The sequence below is a fragment of the Stenella coeruleoalba genome (assembly GCF_951394435.1).
Source record: "Stenella coeruleoalba genome assembly, contig: scaffold_33, whole genome shotgun sequence".
Lineage (NCBI taxonomy): Eukaryota > Metazoa > Chordata > Mammalia > Artiodactyla > Delphinidae > Stenella > Stenella coeruleoalba.
Window position 1 is genome coordinate 209980 of NW_027646420.1, and position 22373 is coordinate 232352.

General features: G+C 43.8%; 1 long non-coding RNA gene across 1 annotated transcript in view; it reads right to left on the bottom strand.

The window, feature by feature from the left end:
* Positions 1-8669: 8669 nt before the first annotated feature.
* Positions 8670-22373, bottom strand: part of LOC307181120 — a 977962-nt gene continuing 964258 nt past the window's right edge. The window contains exons 5-6 of the long non-coding RNA XR_013825914.1: positions 14989-15066; positions 8670-8754 (exon numbers count right to left, since the gene is read on the bottom strand). This is a non-coding gene — a long non-coding RNA (uncharacterized lncRNA). The remainder of the gene's footprint in view (positions 8755-14988; positions 15067-22373) is intronic.

Here is a 22373-nt window from a genome sequence, read left to right on the forward strand (position 1 = left end):
AATTTAACTCTCATTTCCCACCAGGAAGAGGAAATAACCAAAGGCTCAGCGTGCCGTACTGGAAGCAGTTTAGGGCCTGAAGCCATCCTGCGGTGTTGCGGCCAGGTCACAAGAAAGCGAGTTGAAGAAAGGAGCTCAGGGGCACTGTAATTCACAAACCTGCAGAGTTATAAATGACAGCTATCGTCCAAAAATATACTGAAGTAAGGCTGCCAAGAGGACTTGAAAGCGGGGCAGAATTGCAGGAAACCGATTTCAGGAGGTAGACTGGAATTGCATTGAAAGCATAGGAAAAGAGGCAGAACGTCCACAATGATGCACTTGGCCAAAAAGGGTGTATGCGTTTTTTCCTGAATATATTCAGGAAAAAACGCATACGCCCTTTTTGGCCAACCAAGCAAGCTTGCAAAGGAAATCTGCACTACAATGAAGTCTCACTTCCCCCCGGTCAAAAGGGCCATCTGAAAAAAGTGTAAAATCCAGAAAGGCAGGACAGGCCATGGAGAACTGGGAGCCTTGTTATGCTGATGGGCGGGATGTAAATTGCCAACAGACACTTGGGAGAAGTGTATGGTGTTTCCTGAAACATCTAAAAAACAAAGCAACAGAGCCTAGGGCACTTCCACTTATGGTCCTATAGCTTAGGGAAATTAAAATCAAAAAGACACAGCCACCCCAAAGTTTGGAACGGCTCTGTTTACAAGAACCTCATTTACAGTACAAGTTCAACATCGCAGAAAGTGAAAAATGGATAAAGAAGTTGTGGTATTCACTTACAAAGCAATATCACTCAGCAATGAAATCTATGTCATCAGGCCCTTAGCAGCACAATGAGTGGATTCAGGTATGATGATTCTAACTGAAATAAGTCACACAGAAAAAGAAACATCATAAGATATCAGAAATACAGGGAATGTAAACTTGGCTACACAGGAACTGAATTACAGAACAGAACAGGTTCTCAAATTTAGAAAACCAACTTATGCTTGCTTAAGGGTAAAGGTGAGTTGGGGTGCTGCATAAAACCAGAGATTGAAATGAGCACAGATAAAGTTCCTTAAGTCAAATATGGAATAGACAAGAGCTACTCCTTGCTCAACGAAATGGACTCAACACCGCATATTAAACGCCTAAGAATGTACCTGACTAATAAGTATCGTAAAACCTATGGATTGCTATGTCTCCAAAAGAAAATCAAGCATGTGTACAGGGGCATAAACGCAGCAGTGATAGGATTGGAGAGGTTCGGTGAGCAAATGAGGACCCTTTGAAGTCATATTGCATGGTACCCATTACACGGGTCTCAACTCTCCATGTTTAAGGTATTCTTCCTTCAGCTAAAACATGCATGTGGAACCCAAGTATGATCAACCATGTGAACGGGAGACGTGTTCAAATATGTCTCAGTTTTCCTCCCCTGGTACTCGGGTGCAACATTCCAGACGCTTTACTAACACTCTCCCCACTTGGAGAGTCAGCGCCTTTAACCTCCTGTTTGGCCCAGTTTGCAATTTCTGCGGAAGATGAACAGGAATAGCGAGAACCAATGAGAGGCTAGCTGAAGGTGTCTGGACGGGCAAATTTAACTCTCATTTCCCACCAGGAAGAGGAAATAACCAAAGGCTCAGCGTGCCGTGCCGGAACCAGATTAGGGCCTGAAGCCATCCTGCAGTGTTGCGGCCAGGTCACAAGAAAGCATGTTGAAGAAAGGAGCTCAGGGGCACTGTAATTCACAAACCTGCAGAGTTATAAATGACAGCTATCGTCCAAAAATAGACTGAAGTAAGGCTGCCAAGAGGACTTGAAAGCGGGGCAGAATTGCAGGAAACCGATTTCAGGAGGTAGACTGGAATTGCATTGAAAGCATAGGAAAAGAGGCAGAACGTCCACAATGATGCACTTGGCCAAAAAGGGCGTATGCGTTTTTTCCTGAATATATTCAGGAAAAAACGCATACGCCCTTTTTGGCCAACCAAGCAGGCTTGCAAAGGAAATCTGCACTACAATGAAGTCTCACTTCCCCCCGGTCAAAAGGGCCATCTGAAAAAAGTGTAAAATCCAGAAAGGCAGGACAGGCCATGGAGAACTGGGAGCCTTGTTATGCTGATGGGCGGGATGTAAATTGCCAACAACCACTCGGGAGAAGTGTATGGTGTTTCCTGAAACATCTAAAAAACAAAGCAACAGAACCTAGGGCACTTCCACTTATGGTCCTATAGCTTAGGGAAATTAAAATCAAAAAGACACAGCCACCCCAAAGTTTGGAACGGCTGTGTTTACAAGAACGTCGTTTACAGTACAAGTTCAACATCGCAGAAAGTGAAAAATGGATAAAGAAGTTGTGGTATTTACTTACAAAGCAATATCACTCAGCAATGAAATCTGTGTCATCAGGCCCTTAGCAGCACAGTGAGTGGATTCAGGTATGATGATTCTAACTGAAATAAGTCACACAGAAAAAGAAACATCATAAGATATCAGTAATACACGGAATGTAAACTTGGCTACACAGGAACTGAATTACAGAACAGAACAGGGTCTCAAATTTAGAAAACCAACTTATTCTTGCTTAAGGGTAAAGGTGAGTTGGGGTGCTGCATAAAACCAGAGATTGAAATGAGCACAGATAAAGTTCCTTAAGCCAAATATGGAATAGACAAGAGCTACTCCTTGCTCAACGAAATGGACTCAACACCCCATATTAAACGCCTAAGAATGTACCTGACTAGTAAGTATCTTAAAACCTATGGATTGCTATGTCTCCGAAAGAGAATCAAGCATTTGTACAGGGGCATAAACGCAGCAGTGATAGGATTGGAGAGGTTCGGTGAGCAAATGAAGACCCTTTGAAGTCATATTGCATGGTACCCATTACACGGGTCTCAACTCTCCATGTTTAAGGTATTCTTCCTTCAGCTAAAACATGCATGTGGAACCCAAGTATGATCAACCATGTGAACGGGAGACGTGTTCAAATATGTCTCAGTTTTCCTCCCCTGGTACTCGGGTGCAACATTCCAGACGCTTTACTAACACTCTCCCCACTTGGAGAGTCAGCGCCTTTAACCTCCTGTTTGGCCCAGTTTGCAATTTCTGCGGAAGATGAACAGGAATAGCGAGAACCAATGAGAGGCTAGCTGAAGGTGTCTGGACGGGCAAATTTAACTCTCATTTCCCACCAGGAAGAGGAAATAACCAAAGGCTCAGCGTGCCGTGCCGGAACCAGATTAGGGCCTGAAGCCATCCTGCGGTGTTGCGGCCAGGTCACAAGAAAGCATGTTGAAGAAAGGAGCTCAGGGGCACTGTAATTCACAAACCTGCAGAGTTATAAATGACAGGTATCGTCCAAAAATAGACTGAAGTAAGGCTGCCAAGAGGACTTGAAAGCGGGGCAGAATTGCAGGAAACCGATTTCAGGAGGTAGACTGGAATTGCATTGAAAGCATAGGAAAAGAGGCAGAACGTCCACAATGATGCACTTGGCCAAAAAGGGCGTATGCGTTTTTTCCTGAATATATTCAGGAAAAAACGCATACGCCCTTTTTGGCCAACCAAGCAGGCTTGCAAAGGAAATCTGCACTACAATGAAGTCTCACTTCCCCCCGGTCAAAAGGGCCATCTGAAAAAAGTGTAAAATCCAGAAAGGCAGGACAGGCCATGGAGAACTGGGAGCCTTGTTATGCTGATGGGCGGGATGTAAATTGCCAACAACCACTCGGGAGAAGTGTATGGTGTTTCCTGAAACATCTAAAAAACAAAGCAACAGAACCTAGGGCACTTCCACTTATGGTCCTATAGCTTAGGGAAATTAAAATCAAAAAGACACAGCCACCCCAAAGTTTGGAACGGCTCTGTTTACAAGAACCTCGTTTACAGTACAAGTTCAACATCGCAGAAAGTGAAAAATGGATAAAGAAGTTGTGGTATTTACTTACAAAGCAATATCACTCAGCAATGAAATCTGTGTCATAAGGCCCTTAGCAGCACAGTGAGTGGATTCAGGTATGATGATTCTAACTGAAATAAGTCACACAGAAAAAGAAACATCATAAGATATCAGTAATACACGGAATGTAAACTTGGCTACACAGGAACTGAATTACAGAACTGAACAGGGTCCCAAATTTAGAAAACCAACTTATTCTTGCTTAAGGGTAAAGGTGAGTTGGGGTGCTGCATAAAACCAGAGATTGAAATGAGCACAGATAAAGTTCCTTAAGTCAAATATGGAATAGACAAGAGCTACTCCTTGCTCAACGAAATGGACTCAACACCGCATATTAAATGCCTAAGAATGTACCTGACTAGTAAGTATCTTAAAACCTATGGATTGCTATGTCTCCGAAAGAGAATCAAGCATGTGTACAGGGGCATAAACGCAGCAGTGATAGGATTGGAGAGGTTCGGTGAGCAAATGAAGACCCTTTGAAGTCATATTGCATGGTACCCATTACACGGGTCTTAACTCTCCAGGTTTAAGGTATTCTTCCTTCAGCTAAAACATGCATGTGGAACCCAAGTATGATCAACCATGTGAACGGGAGACGTGTTCAAATATGTCTCAGTTTTCCTCCCCTGGTACTCGGGTGCAACATTCCAGACGCTTTACTAACACTCTCCCCACTTGGAGAGTCAGCGCCTTTAACCTCCTGTTTGGCCCAGTTTGCAATTTCTGCGGAAGATGAACAGGAATAGCGAGAACCAATGAGAGACTAGCTGGAGGTGTCAAGACGGGCAAATTTAACTCTCATTTCCCACCAGGAAAAGGAAATAACGAAAGGCTCAGCGTGCCGTGCCGGAACCAGATTAGGGCCTGAAGCCATCCTGCGGTGTTGCGGCCAAGTCACAAGAAAGCAAGTTGAAGAAAGGAGCTCAGGGGCACTGTAATTCACAAACCTGCAGAGTTGTAAATGACAGCTATCGTCCAAAAATAGACTGAAGTAAGGCTGCCAAGAGGACTTGAAAGCGGGGCAGAATTGCAGGAAACCGATTTCAGGAGGTAGACTGGAATTGCATTGAAAGCATAGGAAAAGAGGCAGAACGTCCACAATGATGCACTTGGCCAAAAAGGGCGTATGCGTTTTTTCCTGAATATATTCAGGAAAAAACGCATACGCCCTTTTTGGCCAACCAAGCAAGCTTGCAAAGGAAATCTGCACTACAATGAAGTCTCACTTCGCCCCAGTCAAAAGGGCCATCTGAAAAAAGTGTAAAATCCAGAAAGGCAGGACAGGCCATGGAGAACTGGGAGCCTTGTTATGCTGATGGGCGGGATGTAAATTGCCAACAACCACTCGGGAGAAGTGTATGGTGTTTCCTGAAACATCTAAAAAACAAAGCAACAGAACCTAGGGCACTTCCACTTATGGTCCTATAGCTTAGGGAAATTAAAATCAAAAAGACACAGCCACCCCAAAGTTTGGAATGGCTCTCCTTACAAGAACCTCGTTTACAGTACAAGTTCAACATCACAGAAAGTGAAAAATGGATAAAGAAGTTGTGGTATTTACTTACAAAGCAATATCACTCAGCAATGAAATCTGTGTCATCAGGCCCTTAGCAGCACAGTGAGTGGATTCATGTATGATGATTCTAACTGAAGAAAGTCACACAGAAAAAGAAACATCATAAGATATCAGTAATACACGGAATGTAAACTTGGCTACACAGGAACTGAATTACAGAACAGAACAGGGTCTCAAATTTAGAAAAGCAACTTATGCTTGCTTAAGGGTAAAGGTGAGTTGGGGTGCTGCATAAAACCAGAGATTGAAATGAGCACAGATAAAGTTCCTTAAGTCAAATATGGAATAGACAAGAGCTACTCCTTGCTCAACGAAATGGACTCAACACCGCATATTAAATGCCTAAGAATGTACCTGACTAGTAAGTATCTTAAAACCTATGGATTGCTATGTCTCCGAAAGAGAATCAAGCATGTGTACAGGGGCATAAACGCAGCAGTGATAGGATTGGAGAGGTTCGGTGAGCAAATGAAGACCCTTTGAAGTCATATTGCATGGTACCCATTACACGGGTCTTAACTCTCCAGGTTTAAGGTATTCTTCCTTCAGCTAAAACATGCATGTGGAACCCAAGTATGATCAACCATGTGAACGGGAGACGTGTTCAAATATGTCTCAGTTTTCCTCCCCTGGTACTCGGGTGCAACATTCCAGACGCTTTACTAACACTCTCCCCACTTGGAGAGTCAGCGCCTTTAACCTCCTGTTTGGCCCAGTTTGCAATTTCTGCGGAAGATGAACAGGAATAGCGAGAACCAATGAGAGACTAGCTGGAGGTGTCAAGACGGGCAAATTTAACTCTCATTTCCCACCAGGAAAAGGAAATAACGAAAGGCTCAGCGTGCCGTGCCGGAACCAGATTAGGGCCTGAAGCCATCCTGCGGTGTTGCGGCCAAGTCACAAGAAAGCAAGTTGAAGAAAGGAGCTCAGGGGCACTGTAATTCACAAACCTGCAGAGTTGTAAATGACAGCTATCGTCCAAAAATAGACTGAAGTAAGGCTGCCAAGAGGACTTGAAAGCGGGGCAGAATTGCAGGAAACCGATTTCAGGAGGTAGACTGGAATTGCATTGAAAGCATAGGAAAAGAGGCAGAACGTCCACAATGATGCACTTGGCCAAAAAGGGCGTATGCGTTTTTTCCTGAATATATTCAGGAAAAAACGCATACGCCCTTTTTGGCCAACCAAGCAAGCTTGCAAAGGAAATCTGCACTACAATGAAGTCTCACTTCGCCCCAGTCAAAAGGGCCATCTGAAAAAAGTGTAAAATCCAGAAAGGCAGGACAGGCCATGGAGAACTGGGAGCCTTGTTATGCTGATGGGCGGGATGTAAATTGCCAACAACCACTCGGGAGAAGTGTATGGTGTTTCCTGAAACATCTAAAAAACAAAGCAACAGAACCTAGGGCACTTCCACTTATGGTCCTATAGCTTAGGGAAATTAAAATCAAAAAGACACAGCCACCCCAAAGTTTGGAATGGCTCTCCTTACAAGAACCTCGTTTACAGTACAAGTTCAACATCACAGAAAGTGAAAAATGGATAAAGAAGTTGTGGTATTTACTTACAAAGCAATATCACTCAGCAATGAAATCTGTGTCATCAGGCCCTTAGCAGCACAGTGAGTGGATTCATGTATGATGATTCTAACTGAAGAAAGTCACACAGAAAAAGAAACATCATAAGATATCAGTAATACACGGAATGTAAACTTGGCTACACAGGAACTGAATTACAGAACAGAACAGGGTCTCAAATTTAGAAAAGCAACTTATGCTTGCTTAAGGGTAAAGGTGAGTTGGGGTGCTGCATAAAACCAGAGATTGAAATGAGCACAGATAAAGTTCCTTAAGTCAAATATGGAATAGACAAGAGCTACTCCTTGCTCAACGAAATGGACTCAACACCGCATATTAAATGCCTAAGAATGTACCTGACTAGTAAGTATCTTAAAACCTATGGATTGCTATGTCTCCGAAAGAGAATCAAGCATGTGTACAGGGGCATAAACGCAGCAGTGATAGGATTGGAGAGGTTCGGTGAGCAAATGAAGACCCTTTGAAGTCATATTGCATGGTACCCATTACACGGGTCTTAACTCTCCAGGTTTAAGGTATTCTTCCTTCAGCTAAAACATGCATGTGGAACCCAAGTATGATCAACCATGTGAACGGGAGACGTGTTCAAATATGTCTCAGTTTTCCTCCCCTGGTACTCGGGTGCAACATTCCAGACGCTTTACTAACACTCTCCCCACTTGGAGAGTCAGCGCCTTTAACCTCCTGTTTGGCCCAGTTTGCAATTTCTGCGGAAGATGAACAGGAATAGCGAGAACCAATGAGAGACTAGCTGGAGGTGTCAAGACGGGCAAATTTAACTCTCATTTCCCACCAGGAAAAGGAAATAACGAAAGGCTCAGCGTGCCGTGCCGGAACCAGATTAGGGCCTGAAGCCATCCTGCGGTGTTGCGGCCAAGTCACAAGAAAGCAAGTTGAAGAAAGGAGCTCAGGGGCACTGTAATTCACAAACCTGCAGAGTTGTAAATGACAGCTATCGTCCAAAAATAGACTGAAGTAAGGCTGCCAAGAGGACTTGAAAGCGGGGCAGAATTGCAGGAAACCGATTTCAGGAGGTAGACTGGAATTGCATTGAAAGCATAGGAAAAGAGGCAGAACGTCCACAATGATGCACTTGGCCAAAAAGGGCGTATGCGTTTTTTCCTGAATATATTCAGGAAAAAACGCATACGCCCTTTTTGGCCAACCAAGCAAGCTTGCAAAGGAAATCTGCACTACAATGAAGTCTCACTTCCCCCTGGTCAAAAGGGCCATCTGAAAAAAGTGTAAAATCCAGAAAGGCAGGACAGGCCATGGAGAACTGGGAGCCTTGTTATTCTGATGGGCGGGATGTAAATTGCCAACAACCACTCGGGAGAAGTGTATGATGTTTCCTGAAACATCTAAAAAACAAAGCAACAGAACCTAGGGCACTTCCACTTATGGTCCTATAGCTTAGGGAAATTAAAATCAAAAAGACACAGCCACCCCAAAGTTTGGAATGGCTCTCCTTACAAGAACCTCGTTTACAGTACAAGTTCAACATCACAGAAAGTGAAAAATGGATAAAGAAGTTGTGGTATTTACTTACAAAGCAATATCACTCAGCAATGAAATCTGTGTCATCAGGCCCTTAGCAGCACAGTGAGTGGATTCATGTATGATGATTCTAACTGAAGAAAGTCACACAGAAAAAGAAACATCATAAGATATCAGTAATACACGGAATGTAAACTTGGCTACACAGGAACTGAATTACAGAACAGAACAGGGTCTCAAATTTAGAAAAGCAACTTATGCTTGCTTAAGGGTAAAGGTGAGTTGGGGTGCTGCATAAAACCAGAGATTGAAATGAGCACAGATAAAGTTCCTTAAGTCAAATATGGAATAGACAAGAGCTACTCCTTGCTCAACGAAATGGACTCAACACCGCATATTAAATGCCTAAGAATGTACCTGACTAGTAAGTATCTTAAAACCTATGGATTGCTATGTCTCCGAAAGAGAATCAAGCATGTGTACAGGGGCATAAACGCAGCAGTGATAGGATTGGAGAGGTTCGGTGAGCAAATGAAGACCCTTTGAAGTCATATTGCATGGTACCCATTACACGGGTCTTAACTCTCCAGGTTTAAGGTATTCTTCCTTCAGCTAAAACATGCATGTGGAACCCAAGTATGATCAACCATGTGAACGGGAGACGTGTTCAAATATGTCTCAGTTTTCCTCCCCTGGTACTCGGGTGCAACATTCCAGACGCTTTACTAACACTCTCCCCACTTGGAGAGTCAGCGCCTTTAACCTCCTGTTTGGCCCAGTTTGCAATTTCTGCGGAAGATGAACAGGAATAGCGAGAACCAATGAGAGACTAGCTGGAGGTGTCAAGACGGGCAAATTTAACTCTCATTTCCCACCAGGAAAAGGAAATAACGAAAGGCTCAGCGTGCCGTGCCGGAACCAGATTAGGGCCTGAAGCCATCCTGCGGTGTTGCGGCCAAGTCACAAGAAAGCAAGTTGAAGAAAGGAGCTCAGGGGCACTGTAATTCACAAACCTGCAGAGTTGTAAATGACAGCTATCGTCCAAAAATAGACTGAAGTAAGGCTGCCAAGAGGACTTGAAAGCGGGGCAGAATTGCAGGAAACCGATTTCAGGAGGTAGACTGGAATTGCATTGAAAGCATAGGAAAAGAGGCAGAACGTCCACAATGATGCACTTGGCCAAAAAGGGCGTATGCGTTTTTTCCTGAATATATTCAGGAAAAAACGCATACGCCCTTTTTGGCCAACCAAGCAAGCTTGCAAAGGAAATCTGCACTACAATGAAGTCTCACTTCCCCCTGGTCAAAAGGGCCATCTGAAAAAAGTGTAAAATCCAGAAAGGCAGGACAGGCCATGGAGAACTGGGAGCCTTGTTATTCTGATGGGCGGGATGTAAATTGCCAACAACCACTCGGGAGAAGTGTATGGTGTTTCCTGAAACATCTAAAAAACAAAGCAACAGAACCTAGGGCACTTCCACTTATGGTCCTATAGCTTAGGGAAATTAAAATCAAAAAGACACAGCCACCCCAAAGTTCGGGACGCCTCTCCTTACAAGAACCTCGTTTACAGTACAAGTTCAACATCGTAGAAAGTGAAAAATGGATAAAGAAGTTGTGGTATTTACTTACAAAGCAATATCACTCAGCAATGAAATCTGTGTCATCAGGCCCTTAGCAGCACAATGAGTGGATTCAGGTATGATGATTCTAACTGAAATAAGTCACACAGAAAAAGAAACATCATAAGATATCAGTAATACACGGAATGTAAACTTGGCTACACAGGAACTGAATTACAGAACAGAACAGGGTCTCAAATTTAGAAAACCAACTTATTCTTGCTTAAGGGTAAAGGTGAGTTGGGGTGCTGCATAAAACCAGAGATTTAAATGAGCACAGATAAAGTTCCTTAAGCCAAATATGGAATAGACAAGAGCTACTCCTTGCTCAACGAAATGGACTCAACACCCCATATTAAACACCTAAGAATGTACCTGACTAGTAAGTATCTTAAAACCTATGGATTGCTATGTCTCCGAAAGAGAATCAAGCATGTGTACAGGGGCATAAACGCAGCAGTGATAGGATTGGAGAGGTTCGGTGAGCAAATGAAGACCCTTTGAAGTCATATTGCATGGTACCCATTCCACGGGTTTCAACTACCCAGGTTTAAGGTATTCTTCCTTCAGCTAAAACATGCATGTGGAACCTAGAGTATGATCAACCATGTGATCGGGAGACGTGTTCAAATATGTCTCAGTTTTCCTCCCCTGGTACTCGGGTGCAACATTCCAGACGCTTTACTAACACTCTCCCGACTTGGAGAGTCAGTCCCTTTAACCTCCTGTTTGGCCCAGTTTGCAATTTCTGCGGAAGATGAACAGGAATAGCGAGAACCAATGAGAGGCTAGCTGGAGGTGTCTGGACGGGCAAATTTAACTCTCATTTCCCACCAGGAAGAGGAATTAACCAAAGGCTCAGCATGCCGGGCCGGAACCAGATTAGGGCCTGAAGCCATCCTGCGGTGTTGCGGCCAGGTCACAAGAAAGCGAGTTGAAGAAAGGAGCTCAGGGGCACTGTAATTCACAAACCTGCAGAGTTATAAATGACAGCTATCGTCCAAAAATAGACTGAAGTAAGGCTGCCAAGAGGACTTGAAAGCGGGGCAGAATTGCAGGAAACCGATTTCAGGAGGTAGACTGGAATTGCATTGAAAGCATAGGAAAAGAGGCAGAACGTCCACAATGATGCACTTGGCCAAAAAGGGCGTATGCGTTTTTTCCTGAATATATTCAGGAAAAAACGCATACGCCCTTTTTGGCCAACCAAGCAAGCTTGCAAAGGAAATCTGCACTACAATGAAGTCTCACTTCCCCCCGGTCAAAAGGGCCATCTGAAAAAAGTGTAAAATCCAGAAAGGCAACAGGCCATTGAGAACTGGGAGCCTTGTTATGCTGATGGGCGGGATGTAAATTGCCAACAGACACTTGGGAGAAGTGTATGGTGTTTCCTGAAACATCTAAAAAACAAAGCAACAGAGCCTAGGGCACTTCCACTTATGGTCCTATAGCTTAGGGAAATTAAAATCAAAAAGACACAGCCACCCCAAAGTTCGGGACGCCTCTGTTTACAAGAACCTCGTTTACAGTACAAGTTCAACATCGCAGAAAGTGAAAAATGGATAAAGAAGTTGTGGTATTTACTTACAAAGCAATATCACTCAGCAATGAAATCTGTGTCATCAGGCCCTTAGCAGCACAATGAGTGGATTCAGGTATGATGATTCTAACTGAAATAAGTCACACAGAAAAAGAAACATCATAAGATATCAGTAATACACGGAATGTAAACTTGGCTACACAGGAACTGAATTACAGAACAGAACAGGGTCTCAAATTTAGAAAACCAACTTATTCTTGCTTAAGGGTAAAGGTGAGTTGGGGTGCTGCATAAAACCAGAGATTTAAATGAGCACAGATAAAGTTCCTTAAGCCAAATATGGAATAGACAAGAGCTACTCCTTGCTCAACGAAATGGACTCAACACCCCATATTAAACACCTAAGAATGTACCTGACTAGTAAGTATCTTAAAACCTATGGATTGCTATGTCTCCGAAAGAGAATCAAGCATGTGTACAGGGGCATAAACGCAGCAGTGATAGGATTGGAGAGGTTCGGTGAGCAAATGAAGACCCTTTGAAGTCATATTGCATGGTACCCATTCCACGGGTTTCAACTACCCAGGTTTAAGGTATTCTTCCTTCAGCTAAAACATGCATGTGGAACCTAGATTATGATCAACCATGTGATCGGGAGACGTGTTCAAATATGTCTCAGTTTTCCTCCCCTGGTACTCGGGTGCAACATTCCAGACGCTTTACTAACACTCTCCCCACTTGGAGAGTCAGCGCCTTTAACCTCCTGTTTGGCCCAGTTTGCAATTTCTGCGGAAGATGAACAGGAATAGCGAGAACCAATGAGAGGCTAGCTGGAGGTGTCTGGACGGGCAAATTTAACTCTCATTTCCCACCAGGAAGAGGAATTAACCAAAGGCTCAGCGTGCCGGGCCAGAAACAGATTAGGGCCTGAAGCCATCCTGCGGTGTTGCGGCCAGGTCACAAGAAAGCGAGTTGAAGAAAGGAGCTCAGGGGCACTGTAATTCACAAACCTGCAGAGTTATAAATGACAGCTATCGTCCAAAAATAGACTGAAGTAAGGCTGCCAAGAGGACTTGAAAGCGGGGCAGAATTGCAGGAAACAGATTTCAGGAGGTAGACTGGAATTGCATTGAAAGCATAGGAAAAGAGGCAGAACGTCCACAATGATGCACTTGGCCAAAAAGGGCGTATGCGTTTTTTCCTGAATATATTCAGGAAAAAACGCATACGCCCTTTTTGGCCAACCAAGCAAGCTTGCAAAGGAAATCTGCACTACAATGAAGTCTCACTTCCCCCCGGTCAAAAGGGCCATCTGAAAAAAGTGTAAAATCCAGAAAGGCAGGACAGGCCATGGAGAACTGGGAGCCTTGTTATGCTGATGGGCGGGATGTAAATTGCCAACAACCACTCGGGAGAAGTGTATGGTGTTTCCTGAAACATCTAAAAAACAAAGCAACAGAACCTAGGGCACTTCCACTTATGGTCCTATAGCTTAGGGAAATTAAAATCAAAAAGACACAGCCACCCCAAAGTTTGGAACGGCTCTCCTTACAAGAACCTCGTTTACAGTACAAGTTCAACATCGCAGAAAGTGAAAACTGGATAAAGAAGTTGTGGTATTTACTTACAAAGCAATATCACTCAGCAATGAAATCTGTGTCATCAGGCCCTTAGCAGCACAATGAGTGGATTCATGTATGATGATTCTAACTGAAGAAAGTCACACAGAAAAAGAAACATCATAAGATATCAGTAATACACGGAATGTAAACTTGGCTACACAGGAACTGAATTACAGAACAGAACAGGGTCTCAAATTTAGAAAAGCAACTTATGCTTGCTTAAGTGTAAAGGTGAGTTGGGGTGCTGCATAAAACCAGAGATTGAAATGAGCACAGATAAAGTTCCTTAAGTCAAATATGGAATAGACAAGAGCTACTCCTTGCTCAACGAAATGGACTCAACACCGCATATTAAATGCCTAAGAATGTACCTGACTAGTAAGTATCTTAAAACCTATGGATTGCTATGTCTCCGAAAGAGAATCAAGCATGTGTACAGGGGCATAAACGCAGCAGTGATAGGATTGGAGAGGTTCGGTGAGCAAATGAAGACCCTTTGAAGTTATATTGCATGGTACCCATTACACGGGTCTTAACTCTCCAGGTTTAAGGTATTCTTCCTTCAGCTAAATCATGCATGTGGAACCCAAGTATGATCAACCATGTGAACGGGAGACGTGTTCAAATATGTCTCAGTTTTCCTCCCCTGGTACTCGGGTGCAACATTCCAGACGCTTTACTAACACTCTCCCCACTTGGAGAGTCAGCGCCTTTAACCTCCTGTTTGGCCCAGTTTGCAATTTCTGCGGAAGATGAACAGGAATAGCGAGAACCAATGAGAGACTAGCTGGAGGTGTCAAGACGGGCAAATTTAACTCTCATTTCCCACCAGGAAAAGGAAATAACGAAAGGCTCAGCGTGCCGTGCCGGAACCAGATTAGGGCCTGAAGCCATCCTGCGGTGTTGCGGCCAAGTCACAAGAAAGCAAGTTGAAGAAAGGAGCTCAGGGGCACTGTAATTCACAAACCTGCAGAGTTGTAAATGACAGCTATCGTCCAAAAATAGACTGAAGTAAGGCTGCCAAGAGGACTTGAAAGCGGGGCAGAATTGCAGGAAACCGATTTCAGGAGGTAGACTGGAATTGCATTGAAAGCATAGGAAAAGAGGCAGAACGTCCACAATGATGCACTTGGCCAAAAAGGGCGTATGCGTTTTTTCCTGAATATATTCAGGAAAAAACGCATACGCCCTTTTTGGCCAACCAAGCAAGCTTGCAAAGGAAATCTGCACTACAATGAAGTCTCACTTCGCCCCAGTCAAAAGGGCCATCTGAAAAAAGTGTAAAATCCAGAAAGGCAGGACAGGCCATGGAGAACTGGGAGCCTTGTTATGCTGATGGGCGGGATGTAAATTGCCAACAACCACTCGGGAGAAGTGTATGGTGTTTCCTGAAACATCTAAAAAACAAAGCAACAGAACCTAGGGCACTTCCACTTATGGTCCTATAGCTTAGGGAAATTAAAATCAAAAAGACACAGCCACCCCAAAGTTTGGAATGGCTCTGTTTACAAGAACCTCGTTTACAGTACAAGTTCAACATCACAGAAAGTGAAAAATGGATAAAGAAGTTGTGGTATTTACTTACAAAGCAATATCACTCAGCAATGAAATCTGTGTCATCAGGCCCTTAGCAGCACAGTGAGTGGATTCAGGTATGATGATTCTAACTGAAATAAGTCACACAGAAAAAGAAACATCATAAGATATCAGTAATACACGGAATGTAAACTTGGCTACACAGGAACTGAATTACAGAACAGAACAGGGTCTCAAATTTAGAAAACCAACTTATGCTTGCTTAAGGATAAAGGTGAGGTGGGGTGCTGCATAAAACCAGAGATTGAAATGAGCACAGATAAAGTTCCTTAAGTCAAATATGGAATAGACAAGAGCTACTCCTTGCTCAACGAAATGGACTCAACACCGCATATTAAACGCCTAAGAATGTAACTGACTAGTAAGTATCGTAAAACCTATGGATTGCTATGTCTCCAAAAGAGAATCAAGCATGTGTACAGGGGCATAAACGCAGCAGTGATAGGATTGCAGAGGTTCGGTGAGCAAATGAAGACCCTTTGAAGTCATATTGCATGGTACCCATTCCACGGGTTTCAACTACCCAGGTTTAAGGTATTCTTCCTTCAGCTAAAACATGCATGTGGAACCTAGAGTATGATCAACCATGTGATCGGGAGACGTGTTCAAATATGTCTCAGTTTTCCTCCCCTGGTACTCGGGTGCAACATTCCAGACGCTTTACTAACACTCTCCCGACTTGGAGAGTCAGTCCCTTTAACCTCCTGTTTGGCCCAGTTTGCAATTTCTGCGGAAGATGAACAGGAATAGCGAGAACCAATGAGAGGCTAGCTGGAGGTGTCTGGACGGGCAAATTTAACTCTCATTTCCCACCAGGAAGAGGAATTAACCAAAGGCTCAGCATGCCGGGCCGGAACCAGATTAGGGCCTGAAGCCATCCTGCGGTGTTGCGGCCAGGTCACAAGAAAGCGAGTTGAAGAAAGGAGCTCAGGGGCACTGTAATTCACAAACCTGCAGAGTTATAAATGACAGCTATCGTCCAAAAATAGACTGAAGTAAGGCTGCCAAGAGGACTTGAAAGCGGGGCAGAATTGCAGGAAACCGATTTCAGGAGGTAGACTGGAATTGCATTGAAAGCATAGGAAAAGAGGCAGAACGTCCACAATGATGCACTTGGCCAAAAAGGGCGTATGCGTTTTTTCCTGAATATATTCAGGAAAAAACGCATACGCCCTTTTTGGCCAACCAAGCAAGCTTGCAAAGGAAATCTGCACTACAATGAAGTCTCACTTCCCCCCGGTCAAAAGGGCCATCTGAAAAAAGTGTAAAATCCAGAAAGGCAACAGGCCATTGAGAACTGGGAGCCTTGTTATGCTGATGGGCGGGATGTAAATTGCCAACAGACACTTGGGAGAAGTGTATGGTGTTTCCTGAAACATCTAAAAAACAAAGCAACAGAGCCTAGGGCACTTCCACTTATGGTCCTATAGCTTAGGGAAATTAAAATCAAAAAGACACAGCCACCCCAAAGTTCGGGACGCCTCTGTTTACAAGAACCTCGTTTACAGTACAAGTTCAACATCGCAGAAAGTGAAAAATGGATAAAGAAGTTGTGGTATTTACTTACAAAGCAATATCACTCAGCAATGAAATCTGTGTCATCAGGCCCTTAGCAGCACAATGAGTGGATTCAGGTATGATGATTCTAACTGAAATAAGTCACACAGAAAAAGAAACATCATAAGATATCAGTAATACACGGAATGTAAACTTGGCTACACAGGAACTGAATTACAGAACAGAACAGGGTCTCAAATTTAGAAAACCAACTTATTCTTGCTTAAGGGTAAAGGTGAGTTGGGGTGCTGCATAAAACCAGAGATTTAAATGAGCACAGATAAAGTTCCTTAAGCCAAATATGGAATAGACAAGAGCTACTCCTTGCTCAACGAAATGGACTCAACACCCCATATTAAACACCTAAGAATGTACCTGACTAGTAAGTATCTTAAAACCTATGGATTGCTATGTCTCCGAAAGAGAATCAAGCATGTGTACAGGGGCATAAACGCAGCAGTGATAGGATTGGAGAGGTTCGGTGAGCAAATGAAGACCCTTTGAAGTCATATTGCATGGTACCCATTCCACGGGTTTCAACTACCCAGGTTTAAGGTATTCTTCCTTCAGCTAAAACATGCATGTGGAACCTAGAGTATGATCAACCATGTGATCGGGAGACGTGTTCAAATATGTCTCAGTTTTCCTCCCCTGGTACTCGGGTGCAACATTCCAGACGCTTTACTAACACTCTCCCGACTTGGAGAGTCAGTCCCTTTAACCTCCTGTTTGGCCCAGTTTGCAATTTCTGCGGAAGATGAACAGGAATAGCGAGAACCAATGAGAGGCTAGCTGGAGGTGTCTGGACGGGCAAATTTAACTCTCATTTCCCACCAGGAAGAGGAATTAACCAAAGGCTCAGCATGCCGGGCCGGAACCAGATTAGGGCCTGAAGCCATCCTGCGGTGTTGCGGCCAGGTCACAAGAAAGCGAGTTGAAGAAAGGAGCTCAGGGGCACTGTAATTCACAAACCTGCAGAGTTATAAATGACAGCTATCGTCCAAAAATAGACTGAAGTAAGGCTGCCAAGAGGACTTGAAAGCGGGGCAGAATTGCAGGAAACCGATTTCAGGAGGTAGACTGGAATTGCATTGAAAGCATAGGAAAAGAGGCAGAACGTCCACAATGATGCACTTGGCCAAAAAGGGCGTATGCGTTTTTTCCTGAATATATTCAGGAAAAAACGCATACGCCCTTTTTGGCCAACCAAGCAAGCTTGCAAAGGAAATCTGCACTACAATGAAGTCTCACTTCCCCCCGGTCAAAAGGGCCATCTGAAAAAAGTGTAAAATCCAGAAAGGCAGGACAGGCCATTGAGAACTGGGAGCCTTGTTATGCTGATGGGCGGGATGTAAATTGCCAACAGACACTTGGGAGAAGTGTATGGTGTTTCCTGAAACATCTAAAAAACAAAGCAACAGAGCCTAGGGCACTTCCACTTATGGTCCTATAGCTTAGGGAAATTAAAATCAAAAAGACACAGCCACCCCAAAGTTTGGAACGGCTCTGTTTACAAGAACCTCGTTTACAGTACAAGTTCAACATCGCAGAAAGTGAAAAATGGATAAAGAAGTTGTGGTATTCACTTACAAAGCAATATCACTCAGCAATGAAATCTATGTCATCAGGCCCTTAGCAGCACAATGAGTGGATTCAGGTATGATGATTCTAACTGAAATAAGTCACACAGAAAAAGAAACATCATAAGATATCAGTAATACACGGAATGGAAACTTGGCTACACAGGAACTGAATTACAGAACAGAACAGGGTCTCAAATTTAGAAAACCAACTTATGCTTGCTTAAGGGGAAAGGTGAGTTGGGGTGCTGCATAAAACCAGAGATTGAAATGAGCACAGATAAAGTTCCTTAAGTCAAATATGGAATAGACAAGAGCTACTCCTTGCTCAACGAAATGGACTCAACACCGCATATTAAACGCCTAAGAATGTACCTGACTTGTAAGTATCTTAAAACCTATGGATTGCTATGTCTCTGAAAGAGAATCAAGCATGTGTACAGGGGCATAAACGCAGCAGTGATAGGATTGGAGAGGTTCGGTGAGCAAATGAAGACCCTTTGAAGTCATATTGCATGGTACCCATTCCACGGGTTTCAACTACCCAGGTTTAAGGTATTCTTCCTTCAGCTAAAACATGCATGTGGAACCTAGAGTATGATCAACCATGTGATCGGGAGACGTGTTCAAATATGTCTCAGTTTTCCTCCCCTGGTACTCGGGTGCAACATTCCAGACGCTTTACTAACACTCTCCCCACTTGGAGAGTCAGTCCCTTTAACCTCCTGTTTGGCCCAGTTTGCAATTTCTGCGGAAGATGAACAGGAATAGCGAGAACCAATGAGAGGCTAGCTGGAGGTGTCTGGACGGGCAAATTTAACTCTCATTTCCCACCAGGAAGAGGAATTAACCAAAGGCTCAGCATGCCGGGCCGGAACCAGATTAGGGCCTGAAGCCATCCTGCGGTGTTGCGGCCAGGTCACAAGAAAGCGAGTTGAAGAAAGGAGCTCAGGGGCACTGTAATTCACAAACCTGCAGAGTTATAAATGACAGCTATCGTCCAAAAATAGACTGAAGTAAGGCTGCCAAGAGGACTTGAAAGCGGGGCAGAATTGCAGGAAACCGATTTCAGGAGGTAGACTGGAATTGCATTGAAAGCATAGGAAAAGAGGCAGAACGTCCACAATGATGCACTTGGCCAAAAAGGGCGTATGCGTTTTTTCCTGAATATATTCAGGAAAAAACGCATACGCCCTTTTTGGCCAACCAAGCAAGCTTGCAAAGGAAATCTGCACTACAATGAAGTCTCACTTCCCCCCGGTCAAAAGGGCCATCTGAAAAAAGTGTAAAATCCAGAAAGGCAACAGGCCATTGAGAACTGGGAGCCTTGTTATGCTGATGGGCGGGATGTAAATTGCCAACAGACACTTGGGAGAAGTGTATGGTGTTTCCTGAAACATCTAAAAAACAAAGCAACAGAGCCTAGGGCACTTCCACTTATGGTCCTATAGCTTAGGGAAATTAAAATCAAAAAGACACAGCCACCCCAAAGTTTGGAACGGCTCTGTTTACAAGAACCTCGTTTACAGTACAAGTTCAACATCGCAGAAAGTGAAAAATGGATAAAGAAGTTGTGGTATTCACTTACAAAGCAATATCACTCAGCAATGAAATCTATGTCATCAGGCCCTTAGCAGCACAATGAGTGGATTCAGGTATGATGATTCTAACTGAAATAAGTCACACAGAAAAAGAAACATCATAAGATATCAGTAATACACGGAATGGAAACTTGGCTACACAGGAACTGAATTACAGAACAGAACAGGGTCTCAAATTTAGAAAACCAACTTATGCTTGCTTAAGGGGAAAGGTGAGTTGGGGTGCTGCATAAAACCAGAGATTGAAATGAGCACAGATAAAGTTCCTTAAGTCAAATATGGAATAGACAAGAGCTACTCCTTGCTCAACGAAATGGACTCAACACCGCATATTAAACGCCTAAGAATGTACCTGACTTGTAAGTATCTTAAAACCTATGCATTGCTATGTCTCCGAAAGAGAATCAAGCATGTGTACAGGGGCATAAACGCAGCAGTGATAGGATTGGAGAGGTTCGGTGAGCAAATGAAGACCCTTTGAAGTCATATTGCATGGTACCCATTCCACGGGTTTCAACTACCCAGGTTTAAGGTATTCTTCCTTCAGCTAAAACATGCATGTGGAACCTAGAGTATGATCAACCATGTGATCGGGAGACGTGTTCAAATATGTCTCAGTTTTCCTCCCCTGGTACTCGGGTGCAACATTCCAGACGCTTTACTAACACTCTCCCCACTTGGAGAGTCAGTCCCTTTAACCTCCTGTTTGGCCCAGTTTGCAATTTCTGCGGAAGATGAACAGGAATAGCGAGAACCAATGAGAGGCTAGCTGGAGGTGTCTGAACGGGCAAATTTAACTCTCATTTCCCACCAGGAAGAGGAATTAACCAAAGGCTCAGCATGCCGGGCCGGAACCAGATTAGGGCCTGAAGCCATCCTGCGGTGTTGCGGCCAGCTCACAAGAAAGCGAGTTGAAGAAAGGAGCTCAGGGGCACTGTAATTCACAAACCTGCAGAGTTATAAATGACAGCTATCGTCCAAAAATAGACTGAAGTAAGGCTGCCAAGAGGACTTGAAAGCGGGGCAGAATTGCAGGAAACCGATTTCAGGAGGTAGACTGGAATTGCATTGAAAGCATAGGAAAAGAGGCAGAACGTCCACAATGATGCACTTGGCCAAAAAGGGCGTATGCGTTTTTTCCTGAATATATTCAGGAAAAAACGCATACGCCCTTTTTGGCCAACCAAGCAAGCTTGCAAAGGAAATCTGCACTACAATGAAGTCTCACTTTCCCCCGGTCAAAAGGGCCATCTGAAAAAAGTGTAAAATCCAGAAAGGCAACAGGCCATTGAGAACTGGGAGCCTTGTTATGCTGATGGGCGGGATGTAAATTGCCAACAGACACTTGGGAGAAGTGTATGGTGTTTCCTGAAACATCTAAAAAACAAAGCAACAGAGCCTAGGGCACTTCCACTTATGGTCCTATAGCTTAGGGAAATTAAAATCAAAAAGACACAGCCACCCCAAAGTTTGGAACGGCTCTGTTTACAAGAACCTCGTTTACAGTACAAGTTCAACATCGCAGAAAGTGAAAAATGGATAAAGAAGTTGTGGTATTCACTTACAAAGCAATATCACTCAGCAATGAAATCTATGTCATCAGGCCCTTAGCAGCACAATGAGTGGATTCAGGTATGATGATTCTAACTGAAATAAGTCACACAGAAAAAGAAACATCATAAGATATCAGTAATACACGGAATGGAAACTTGGCTACACAGGAACTGAATTACAGAACAGAACAGGGTCTCAAATTTAGAAAACCAACTTATGCTTGCTTAAGGGGAAAGGTGAGTTGGGGTGCTGCATAAAACCAGAGATTGAAATGAGCACAGATAAAGTTCCTTAAGTCAAATATGGAATAGACAAGAGCTACTCCTTGCTCAACGAAATGGACTCAACACCGCATATTAAACGCCTAAGAATGTACCTGACTTGTAAGTATCTTAAAACCTATGGATTGCTATGTCTCCGAAAGAGAATCAAGCATGTGTACAGGGGCATAAACGCAGCAGTGATAGGATTGGAGAGGTTCGGTGAGCAAATGAAGACCCTTTGAAGTCATATTGCATGGTACCCATTCCACGGGTTTCAACTACCCAGGTTTAAGGTATTCTTCCTTCAGCTAAAACATGCATGTGGAACCTAGATTATGATCAACCATGTGATCGGGAGACGTGTTCAAATATGTCTCAGTTTTCCTCTCCTGGTACTCGGGAGCAACATTCCAGACGCTTTACTAACACTCTCCCCACTTGGAGAGTCAGTCCCTTTAACCTCCTGTTTGGCCCAGTTTGCAATTTCTGCGGAAGATGAACAGGAATAGCGAGAACCAATGAGAGGCTAGCTGGAGGTGTCTGGACGGGCAAATTTAACTCTCATTTCCCACCAGGAAGAGGAATTAACCAAAGGCTCAGCATGCCGGGCCGGAACCAGATTAGGGCCTGAAGCCATCCTGCGGTGTTGCGGCCAGCTCAAAAGAAAGCGAGTTGAAGAAAGGAGCTCAGGGGCACTGTAATTCACAAACCTGCAGAGTTATAAATGACAGCTATCGTCCAAAAATAGACTGAAGTAAGGCTGCCAAGAGGACTTGAAAGCGGGGCAGAATTGCAGGAAACCGATTTCAGGAGGTAGAC